The sequence below is a fragment of the Diaphorina citri genome, unplaced genomic scaffold, assembly GCF_000475195.1.
Source record: "Diaphorina citri unplaced genomic scaffold, Diaci psyllid genome assembly version 1.1 scaffold806, whole genome shotgun sequence".
In the NCBI taxonomy this organism is placed as follows: Eukaryota; Metazoa; Arthropoda; class Insecta; order Hemiptera; family Psyllidae; genus Diaphorina; species Diaphorina citri.
In genome coordinates this window covers 37324-49297 of record NW_007378238.1, presented here as the reverse complement: position 1 = coordinate 49297, position 11974 = coordinate 37324, and the positions used below count along the sequence as shown (strand labels likewise).

Sequence of the window (11974 nt, the reverse complement as noted above, 5' to 3'; positions counted from 1 at the left end):
ATTATTATTAAACGATACAAATACTCATTAGAAATGGAGCAATCTTTTACAATTATTGTACATTAATAATGGATAGAATTAGCAAAATGTTATTTTCATTATAATAGGTAATTAGATTGCCTTCTTACTCTCTGTTCCAATTTCCAATAATTGGAATCATTAACTTGGGAAAAATAAACATGGATTTACCTCAGCCAATTTATTCTAGTCTGTTTATAATGAATGGTCCAAGTGCTCATATTAAAATTATTAAATCAACTCAGCTGGACGTCATCAAGTCAAAAGGTTACGCCTAGGTTATCGATCAATTTGAAAATATAATCGCTCAATTTGTACGATAACTCAATTTGCAAGATCCCTCGCTAACAACGGGGTCACAACTATCTTCAATATTCCTTAAGAGGAAGCTAATATGTTCAAGATTCTGGTAAATGTCCAGGTAATCATGACTTGTGTACTTAAGTACCAAGTAATAGTAGGTATTAGTACTAATAGATATCTCATTAGAGTTATTAGGTACATTATTGGCTCGCTAATATCTCAATATAGGTAATGGTACTATTTATTTAGTTAAAAGTTGATCATTTATGAAAGATCTTGTTGTGTACTACCTAACCCTATCATTCCCAGAAAGTTGATCATTTGTGAAAGCTCTTTTCGCGTGCTACCTAACCCTATCATTCAAAGGAATTATTCTCGAATTATTCGAAAAGTGGTTTTCTAGAGAAATTCAAGCATGGTATAAGATCATGAATAGATGAATACCCTTACAAAACCCATGCAAAACCACCTAGCTACTAGCTAGGTTATATAAATATAGGAGTGCTATATCTCAAGATAAAAAGACTTTTCTCTATATTCCAACATATGTAATTGTGTGTGGCGCATTGCATACCCAAACAATTACACGGCATACATACAAACTGAAATTTTTTATAGCTCCGACACTCTAACTTCATCAGCCAGCGCAGCGGTCTGCGGCGATAGCACGTTTAATACAATAGTTGAAGAAAAAGTGAAAAGGGATAATTAGGCAAAAAGGTCTAACAAAGACAGGATAGGTTCCAAAATATTTCTCTCTCTCTCTCTCTCTCTCTCTCTCTCTCTCTCTCTCTCTCTCTCTCTCTCTCTCAACGTCATGAAAACCGGATCCGGAACAGTTATATGGTAAAAAGTGAAATAAATAAACTCAAGGAAAAATCGTCAATTTAAAATTAAAAATTCTAATCCATTTTCTTAGTTGAAAAAAAAAATAGATCCTTCGTAATTCACAAAAAAAAACAGTCTAACTGATTGCTTCTCTCTCTCTCTCTCTCTCTCTCTCTCTCTCTCTCTCTCTCAGTCATGAAACAGTTATATGGTAAAAAGTGAAATAAATAAACTCAAGGAAAAATCGTCAATTTAAAATTAAAAATTTTAATCTATTTTCTTTGTTGAAAAAAAAAACAGATCCTTCGTAATTCACAAAAAAACAGTCTCACTGATTGCTAAACAAACGTTCAGGCGAGTAAAATCACTCCACCACGTTTTTTTATGTCTATCGTATAAACTACCTACTCTCCTCTACTCACTACTCACTACTATAGGTACCTAACTCAGTAACTCAGAACTCAGTATTCTCACTCTCAGTAAATCTAAATTCTAAATCTAACTCAGTTCAGTGATAAAGCTCGCGGAGTTACTATCTCCGCGTTTCATATCGTTTAGAATTTTAGTGGAAAAATATCGTAAATAATATCCCAATGTGGAATACAAGCATGAGATCGCAACATTCGAATTTTTCTAATTTTCTGGTGTCGAAATTTTCCTCTGTAATTATTGGCCCTTTTTAGGCCCCCCTTTTTACAGTCCTTATTTTAAAATAATACCCCTCTATCTACTCATTTATTTAGTTAAATATAAATTATTTATCCTTTTTTTATGTTCCTATTCCTATCTGTAAAATCTAAGATACTCCATTTAAGAAAATATCGTAAATAATATCCCAATGTGGAATACAAGCATGAGATCGCAACATTCGAATTTTTCTAATTTTCTGGTGTCGAAATTTTCCTCGGTAATTATTGGCCCTTTTTAGGCCCCCCTTTTTACAGTCCTTATTTTAAAATAATACCCCTCTACTCATTTAGGTATTTAGTTAAATATAAATCATTTATCTTTTTTTTTTAGGTTCCTATCTGTAAAATTTAACTCGATTTAAGCAATTTAAGAAATTGATCTAAGAAGATACCTAATCGATTTAAGAAATTGAAAAATAATCTTATTTTTGTTACCTACACATTTGTTTTTTAAACGAGGGAAGCTAGGTATCTCAGGTAGTCAGGTAGTTTTTGTAGAAAGCATTTTTTTCCCCCAAGTAAAAACCCCCTTACTAAAAAATCTACTAAATAATACAGTCACTAGATGGTTGGTAAACAGGAGTGCGAGGGTTCGTATCCAAGGTATACTTATATGTAGAATGCTCATACAAAATTAACAATAATAATAATAATAATAGACTCTTGAGTGGAAGACAACCACTATAGGCGAGGTTAACGCCTTAGGCGTTCTCTACCACCTAACCCTTAGAGCTCCATGAGGATAAAATTCATACCTCGGCTGGGATCGAACCCACGCCCTCCTGATTACCAGGCGAGCGTCTTGACCACTACGCCACCGAGGCAGGTATGATTAAGGTTCGGGACTATATTAGATTCAAATATTGTTAACGACTGAATCTGTTGGCCCCGCGCTTGGCTACGGAGAAAATACTCGTTATATTTTCGGGGATCGAACCCGTAACTTTTTGTATTTGAGCGGGTTATCACCACTGAATCAGCAGACGTGTTACTGAAGCGTGCTCTCTAAAGAATATGTGTCTACACATACTCGACCGAAACCGTCCACACTGCCTTGACAACATAGATTCACCTTGTCGATCGACCGCCGCCAACTATGTGTCAAACCCTCTAAAAAGCGTGCCATCTAAGACAATTGCTGACACCAGTCTCAATACGAATCATTAGTTCTTCAAAAACCTCCAATAAAAGACATAAACATCATAAAATACATCTCATCTAGGTATCAATGATTTATCTCTCAACTAAACGTATCAATTAGTGAGATCAGTGGATGGATCTGTTCTAATCCACTAGGTAGATAGAGTATGGTAGCTAGTTGACTGAATCTATTAGTAGAGGTATCTGTATCTCCACTATGTTCATATCACAGCTATCAACTATAATTATGACAAGCTAATTGGTGCAACTAATCAAAAGCAGCATCACCGGGTACATTAATATACAGCGTGTACATGAAGAGTCACCGATTAAATTATTACAGAGTGTTCATTTAAGAAGTCTCATCCCCTTCAGAACTTTTGAATAGCTCTCCTTTACTTTTAAATTACTAATGCATCTTCGGACAGACTGATAGACGCTTGAAGCATTGCCGTATTTAGAGGCTTTATTTTGTAGGCCAGACTCCGAAAATTTCGAGCATAATATTGTTAGGTCTTGACTGCGCAGGCTAAGCCTCCACGAGAACGATAACGTGTGTGACTTTATGTATGTAGGTATAGCATATTATGACTCATTGGATAAAGCTCCTCTAGTCACATCACGTTGTAGGTATAGGTGTATTGTAGTGTATAACTAGGTTAGTGGATTAAGAAGCTTTAAGTACTTTATCAAGGTTCAAAGTTTACCTAGCTTGTTCCATGTCTTACATTAGATAAGTAAGCATTGATTCAGATAGGATTCTATTGTTATAACTCGTATTTAGATAATAATTGTAAAAAAAAATAATATTGATTATATGCTTTTCTAGTTTCAAGAGTGACTTTGTTACGTATAGCTGCATATTTTTCTTTTAAAGTAAGATCTTTTTTTGGACTTTCCATAAGTTAAAACAATTTTCCTTCTCTTTGATTAATTTTTTAATTTTATCTGATATCCACGGTTTAATATTATCTAATTCATTGTATTTAATCTCTTTTTCGGATTTTTTGTAAATCTGTTCAAAATTATTTTTAATACGACTATAATAATCGATAGGGTCTGAAATTTCAATAAAATTTTCCCAATTAATGTTGTTAATTTCTTCTCTAATTTTTTCGGTACTCAAAACAGTTTTAGTACGCTTGGTACTTTTTAGTTTAGTTAGGTATGCATTTTCATTTCTTAAATCAATTGAACAACCAACAAAAAAGTGATCAGCTACTTTGCTTTTTATAATAAAAGAATAAAAATTGTTTGTCTTTTTTAATCTAATATTGATATGGTCTAGACACCCAGATTTCAGCTCTCCTGCAGAAATTTCTTCTCGTGTGTAATCATTAATTGTATTTATAAGACCATTTGCATGAAGTACATTTAGATAGTTAATAGAAGTTTTATTTCTTTTTTTTTTGTGCAAATGTTAATATCCCCAAGCATTAGAACTTTACGGTTCTTGATCAAGTCATCACATAAGAACAATTTTACTTGTTCCAAAAATATATCTAAATTTTTGTCTGGTGGCCTGTAAATACTAGAGATAACACTTTCAAATGGATATTTTACATGTTTTATAATTAAACATAAGTGTTCGCATTGGTCCATATCAAAAAAGAATCTATCCACTGTGAACGTATCTCTCACAAAAACCATAATAATATTGATTATATGCTTTTCTAGTTTCAAGAGTGACTTTGTTACGTATAGCTGCATATTTTTCTTTTAAAGTAAGATCTTTCGTCCAAATTCAAAATTCTGCTTTTCCATTGGCTATTACACTTGTAAGATACTTTTCCATACTTTGGTGATTTAGGGCACTGCTCTCTGTTTAAAATCTCCCACACCCAGAGCATTTGGCAAGTTAGGCGTATAAGTTAGGTATAGGCGTATGGTACCCTATTAGCTAATAGGTACCTACCTACCTACCTAATTACCTACATGGCGTTGGAAAGGGTTAGAGGAGCAGGAAGGGAGGGGTAGGGGTGACCCTTCAATGTCAGCTTGAGATAAAGTACGTATTGCGTATAGATGTTAGTAGGTACAAGGTCAGGAGGGGAGGGGGTATTAGTGACGTCATGACCTACATCAATCTGGGGTACCTCTTCTTATCACCTGTTATCAGAATGATGAATGATGACACGGAGTAACAGATGTTAGAGATGTGGTGAATTTAACATATGCCCAGATAAAAAATAAAATTTATGTAACATACACACGAACGTACCTACCTTCCTACCCAAAATTTCAGATGCTTGACTAAAACATTTTGATGTTATTGTCATTGCCATAAGTTTCATGTGCCAATTTTTCTGTCAAGAAAAAGAAAAAAGAAAAAAAATCAATAGACACCTAGGTACTTACCTACTTATCATTATCGAAAAGTGTAAATTAGGTACCTGGCTAAGAAAGAATCTTACAGACGGCGCACGGCGGCCGCTTTCTTTGACTCCACTATTTCATGTCAGCGTGGGGCTCGAACCGCAGTTATCTCGATTATGAGTCCAATGCCTTCTAATGACCTCTCTTACTTCGGAATTTGACCACATCATATACCTAGTTCGAAAGGGGTCAAACCCTCTTGTACTCATAGTTGATAATTTGACATTCTGAGTTCTGCGCACACAATAAGATCTAAAGGTTAGGTCGTTAGGTGGTAGAGAACGCCTCAGGCGTTAACCTCGCCTGGTGGTTACCTTCCACTAAGTTTATTATTGCTTCCGTAGTGCATTTAACACGAGAGACATTTAGCTGGTATTCCACTCAATTGATTTCGCATATGATCGTGAACCATACATATTACGCTTTCCACTAATATCATACTGTGTCATGGTGTGCAGTGGTGGCAGAAATTTCAAGGTACCTTGCTGTTTTATCCGGGTATGTCCGATAAGCATCGTCCGCCGATCATATTCAGAACCTATTTGGGTGGTCACGTCTTTGGCTTGCGTAATTTTTGGTCCAATGTTCGCGGGAAAGGAACATCGGTTGTGTGTGACCAACATTTGTGTAGGTGGTAGGTGGTCACGTGAGATTGATTGAGGACTGCATTGACAGTTGACACCCTTGGGATGCGGAGCATAAGTAACCCAATTTCAGGACTTCCAAATGCTAAAACTAATGGAGGGGTACTTTCTTATTGCAGTGGATCGAAAATGCTACATAACGCACCCAACTTTCTTTCCCTCTTTCCCTGAAAGAGGAAAAATCTTCAAAAGGGGGGTATTTTTATTTTATGAATATTTAAGGCATACTTATACATATTCCCAATGGAAGCCCATTTTACAATGACTCACAGTATGGGGCTTATTCTGCCCAACAACAGAATGGAGCACACCTTCAGATTTTCACTATAACGCCCTACCAAATATTTCTTATTCCGCGTCCTTGGAAAATGTTACGGGCAATGTCCTTGAAATGTTTATCTATGAACTATGTATGCTGACCGTTTGACCAATAGCCAACGCACTCAGACATAATATAGGTAAATGTGCAAATATTGTAATGTTGTTTTTGTTGTTGTAGCGGCTTTAGCTATAGCCGAAAGGTGATGACAAAATAGAGAAAATATCTCTTTTATCAGCCTGGTGTATTTGAGTCGAAAAACGTGCCCCTTTTTTTTTTTTTTTTTTTTTTTTTTTTAGCCAAAAACGAAAAACGCCGACCCCGTCGTGAAGAAAAAGAAGAAGATTATTTTCTGACCCAAGTGGCGCGACTGCAGTCTGAGAAGTCTATATCATTTTCATAGGTTTGGCGGCAAAGCGCTGCTACACTTCCACTGTGCAATAGACCTCAGCGCGAATCTCTATATAATCTGTACGCACCTTTATATTTTGGTACTGTAGTTTACTATGCTTCTCTTATCTCTACACGTGGTACTTTTTTCACCAGAGTACCTACTACCTCTGATAAAAATACAAACATAATCAAGTACCTACTGATAACATATAGGATTCTGATACGACGTTACTCTACGCAAGGGTTTTTACTGCCAAACTCTAGAAACCACCTGCAAACGTAGTTTTACGCGCTTTTTTTTACGAGTAGGAAGGTAAGCCTACTTATGCCTCAGTGTAGGTTAGGTACCTATAATAGGTTATGTGTGAGTTTGCAGGGTCACAATTTACTGATAATTATGATTATTTACCAGTGCCCTAAATCACCAAAGTATGGAAAAGTATTTACAATTCCATATTTTTGACATGATTCGTTCAAATTCAAAATTCTGCTTTTCCATTGGCTATTACACTTGTAAGATACTTTTCCATACTTTGGTGATTTAGGGCACTGTTCTTTTTCTTTCTACTGCTTCTGCGTTTTAATTTTTCCTTCTTCCTTTTTTGTTGACTTTGCATGTTTTTTTTTTTTGTTCAAAATTTTGCATGATTTTTCTGCGCTTTATTTTATCGAACTCGTTATGAAGTATAGAACATCTGATTCACAAGTGTACCTATTCATTCCATAGTGTGATCTATTGCGTTTTTATATTTTTAATTATGATTTGTAGGTAGAACTATAGGTAGTTGTGATAGTAATCATTTGATCAAACTGTCGTTTTTTTCCCAGTTTTACAAATGTAACACCTCATCCAAGGTATTTATTTCCAAAGGGCAATGCCCTCATGAATCTGGAGCAGTTCGTTTGGATGATGAGAGACATTTTTTGAGACATATGAGTATCTAGCTGTTTTTTTTTATATATATACATATAGAGGGAACTGTAACAACGGAGGAGAAAGATTGGGAGTTCTTACAGAAGGAGAAAGATCCCGAAATAGAAGGCGAAAGATTGGGAGAAACGAAACATTCCGAAAAAGAACCTTATCTGTTAACGTTAAAGTTCGGCCCGGGCGGGAATCGAACCCGGTGTACTTACATTCAAAATTCCATCTAATCCGATTTTTACTTACCTATGTATGTAGGTATGTACCTACCTGATAGTAAACTGCATTCCACAATAATTATTTTATTCTGTTTCATGTACCATGTAGCTAACATTGTGAAAAGTTATATAGGTAAGTATTGTTCATAATTTTGCATGATTTTTCTGCGCTTTATTTTATCGAACTCGTTATGAAGTATAGAACATCTGATTCACAAGTGTACCTATTGATTCCACAGTGTGATCTATTGCGTTTTTATATTTTTAATTATGATTTGTAGGTAGGTACAACTATAGGTAGTTGAGATAATGATCATTATTTTGATCAAACTGTCGTTTTTTTTCCAGTTTTACAAAATGTAACACCTCATCCAAGGTATTTATTTCCAAAGGGCAATGCCCTCATGAATCTTGAGCAGTTAGTTTGGATGATGAGAGACATTTTTTGAGACATATGAGTATCTAGCTATTTTTTTTATATATACCTACATATATAGAGGGAACTGTAACAACGGAGGAGAAAGATTGGGAGTTCTTACAGAAGGAGAAAGATCCCGAAATAGAAGGAGAAAGATTAAAGATTGGGAGAAACGAACCATTCCGAAAAAGAACCTTATCTGTTAACGTTAAAGTTCGGCCCGGGCGGGAATCGAACCCGGTGTACTTACATTCAAAATTCCATCTAATCCGATTTTTACTTACCTATGTATGTAGGTATGTACCTACCTGATAGTAAACTGCATTCCACAATAATTATTTTATTCTGTTTCATGTACCATGTAGCTAACATTGTGAAAAGTTATATAGGTAAGTATAGCAGGTACCCTATGTAGTGTGAACAGATTTCTGTTCCAACATTCTCTGTTGAACGTTTCAAAACCATCATAATAATAATTTATCGTACGCACTTCATAACATACTAATAATTATAACTAAGTATATGTATTTTACGATGTGACAAAGTTGGCCCCGTGACAGAAATAGGGCTATGTTATAAATTAAATAAATTATAGTTTGTTGATTGAACGAAGTGAGTTCCCAAATTTTAACTTCGAGCCGAGTGGGTATCACACTAGGCTTGCACGCAGGAGGCCCGGGTTCAAGTCCCGGTGGGGCCGAGGTTTTTTTTCGGCTCTTTGCTTGGCGTTCGGGGTGTACCCAGCCTCGTAAGGACAATTGAGTAGCTACTTTAATCGAGTAGCGACCAGTGGCGGCATTACCAGTGTGAAAAGATTATTCAAATATAGAAATTGATTGCAAAAGAGGCACTTAGTAATGTTGTGATATCCACAAAAGTTGTGAAAAAGGTCTGCTTTACCACAAAGAATATTTGAGATTCGATTTGATTTTTGACTGATTGAGTTTTAACTTTGAGTCAAAGAGAGGAAATCTCAATTCTTTTGCTTGGGAGAGGATGATAACTTTTCCTAACCTTACTCTGGACGAGTCTGGAGGTTCGTCCACCAATTAGATTGTTCGTCTGGCACGGACGATTAGTGACTTTTTTTTCGGCTCCTATGAGGTGGTCTGGCTCCGTCAACTTTCTCTACATACGGCTCTGTGTCGCACCGCAAAGGTTCCGGGTTCATTTCCCCGGTAAGTCAAAACCTTTTTCTTTTCGCGTCAGTGTTCGGATTTTATACTTTCTATACTTTCTAATCCATAGATGTGTCCCTCTTTCTTTGTCACTAGAGGTGTGTAAAGATTTACTTCTTTTAACATTAAGTTATGTCAATATCAGATGATACCTTATTGTTGTTTACTGCTTTTATTATGTAGATATTATAATCTAAGATTTCCATGTTATTCATTATTCAAATCAAATATTTATTTAAAAAAAAAAAAAAAAAAAAAAAAAAATGCTTTCTACAAAAACTACCTGACTACCTGAGATACCTAGCTTCCCTCGTTTAAAAAGATACAAATGTGTAGGTAACAAAAATAAGATTATTTTTCAATTTCTTAAATGGAGTATCTTAGATTTTACAGATAGGAATAGGAACATAAAAAAAGGATAAATAATTTATATTTAACTAAATAAATGAGTAGATAGAGGGGTATTATTTTAAAATAAGGACTGTAAAAAGGGGGGCCTAAAAAGGGCCAATAATTACAGAGGAAAATTTCGACACCAGAAAATTAGAAAAATTCGAATGTTGCGATCTCATGCTTGTATTCCACATTGGGATATTATTTACGATATTTTTCCACTAAAATTCTAAACGATATGAAACGCGGAGATAGTAACTCCGCGAGCTTTATCACTGAACTGAGTTAGATTTAGAATTTAGTCAATTTAGATTTACTGAGAGTGAGAATACTGAGTAGGTACCTATAGTAGTCGGAACATTCCGACTGACACACCTAGATCTGTCCGGTAGTCGGAACATTCCGACTGACACACCTAGATCTGTCCGGTAGTCGGAACATTCCGACTGACACACCTAGATCTGTCCGGCAGTCGGAACGTGAATCGCCGTCAGGCCGGCATGTTTTTTCCGGCCCAAGTGACCAGTGTCATAAGACTCATAACTCATTTAGTCATATTAGGACTTACTTACTTACTTAAGCAAGTACTTTAGTAAGTAAGTAAATATTAGTCATATACCTACCCAACTATGTCTTTCTATGTAGTACAGAGACCGAGGGTACACGTGTGTAAGCACGGACTCCCTGATTCTCACAAACTCAATCTGAGTGAAACGAGGGTAGGTCAGTGACTGTGTTCACAATACGGCTCACCTTAAGGTAATGGTCATAGAGGAGACAGAATAGATAAAGCAATGCTCAGAATAGAATATAAGTACATAGAATCAATGCAGTGGTTAGAATACAGAATAGAACCAAAGGTTAGGAAGATACTCAATTTACTCTGCTAGAAATTATGAGGAATTGAGAACAAACCAAGTTACCAAGTTATTCTCTCTCTCTCTCTCTCTCTCTCTCTCTCTTTCTCTCTCTCTCTCTTTCTCTTTCTCTCTCTCTCTCTTTCTCTCTCTCTCTTTCTCTCTTTCTCAACGTCAACGAATACCAAATTCACCTCTCAATAGGTGAGGTAAATTAGATCTTATTGTGTGCGCAGAACTCAGAATGTCAAATTATCAACTATGAGTACAAGAGGGTTTGACCCCTTTCGAACTAGGTATATCATATGGTCAAATTCCGAAGTAAGAGAGGTCATTAGAAGGCATTGGACTCATAATCGAGGGAATACATTTAATAATACCAAGAAATAGGCATATCAGTGAGAGATCAACCATCGAATCGCTTCAACAAAACCAAATCAAATCACACAGAGATCGATTAATCCACTAATATCGCGATCTAGTTGACGTTTGTATTTAGATTTGTAGGTTTCCAAGTCAAGCCACAATCAGAACAGAGCACTACCACAAGATAAGCCACACAGATTGATCCCCATACAGTCAATTACAGTCACTAGATGGTTGGTAAACAGGAGTGCGAGGGTTCGTATCCAAGGTATACTTATATGTAGAATGCTCATACAAAATTAACAAAATCACACAGAGATCGATTAATCCACTAATATCGCGATCTACCTAGTTGACGTTTGTATTTAGATTTGTAGGTTTCCAAGTCAAGCCACAATCAGAACAGAGCACTACCACAAGATAAGCCACACAGATTGATCCCCATACAGTCAATTACAGTCACTAGATGGTTGGTAAACAGGAGTGCGAGGGTTCGTATCCAAGGTATACTTATATGTAGAATGCTCATACAAAATTAACAATAATAATAATAATAATAGACTCTTGAGTGGAAGACAACCACTATAGGCGAGGTTAACGCCTTAGGCGTTCTCTACCACCTAACCCTTAGAGCTCCATGAGGATAAAATTCATACCTCGGCTGGGATCGAACCCACGCCCTCCTGATTACCAGGCGAGCGTCTTGACCACTACACCACCAAGGCAGGAATAGACAACGTAAATGTGAGGTAGGTATTACCTGTTTTTGCTAGCCTAGTTAGCTTAGAGCAGCTATTCTCAACCAGGGGTACGCGAAAAAAATGGCGGACAATGGCGGACAAAAAAAATGGCGGACTGAATTTTGACGGCTTGTCAATGCAGTACAGTCCAAAAAGGAATTGAAGTACA

At 36.1% G+C, this 11974-nt stretch overlaps 1 long non-coding RNA gene across 1 annotated transcript in view; it reads left to right on the top strand.

The window, feature by feature from the left end:
* The first annotated feature begins 1957 nt into the window (after positions 1 to 1957).
* Positions 1958 to 11974, top strand: part of LOC113468661 — an 11260-nt gene continuing 1243 nt past the window's right edge. The window contains exon 1 of the long non-coding RNA XR_003392328.1: positions 1958 to 2056. This is a non-coding gene — a long non-coding RNA (uncharacterized LOC113468661). The remainder of the gene's footprint in view (positions 2057 to 11974) is intronic.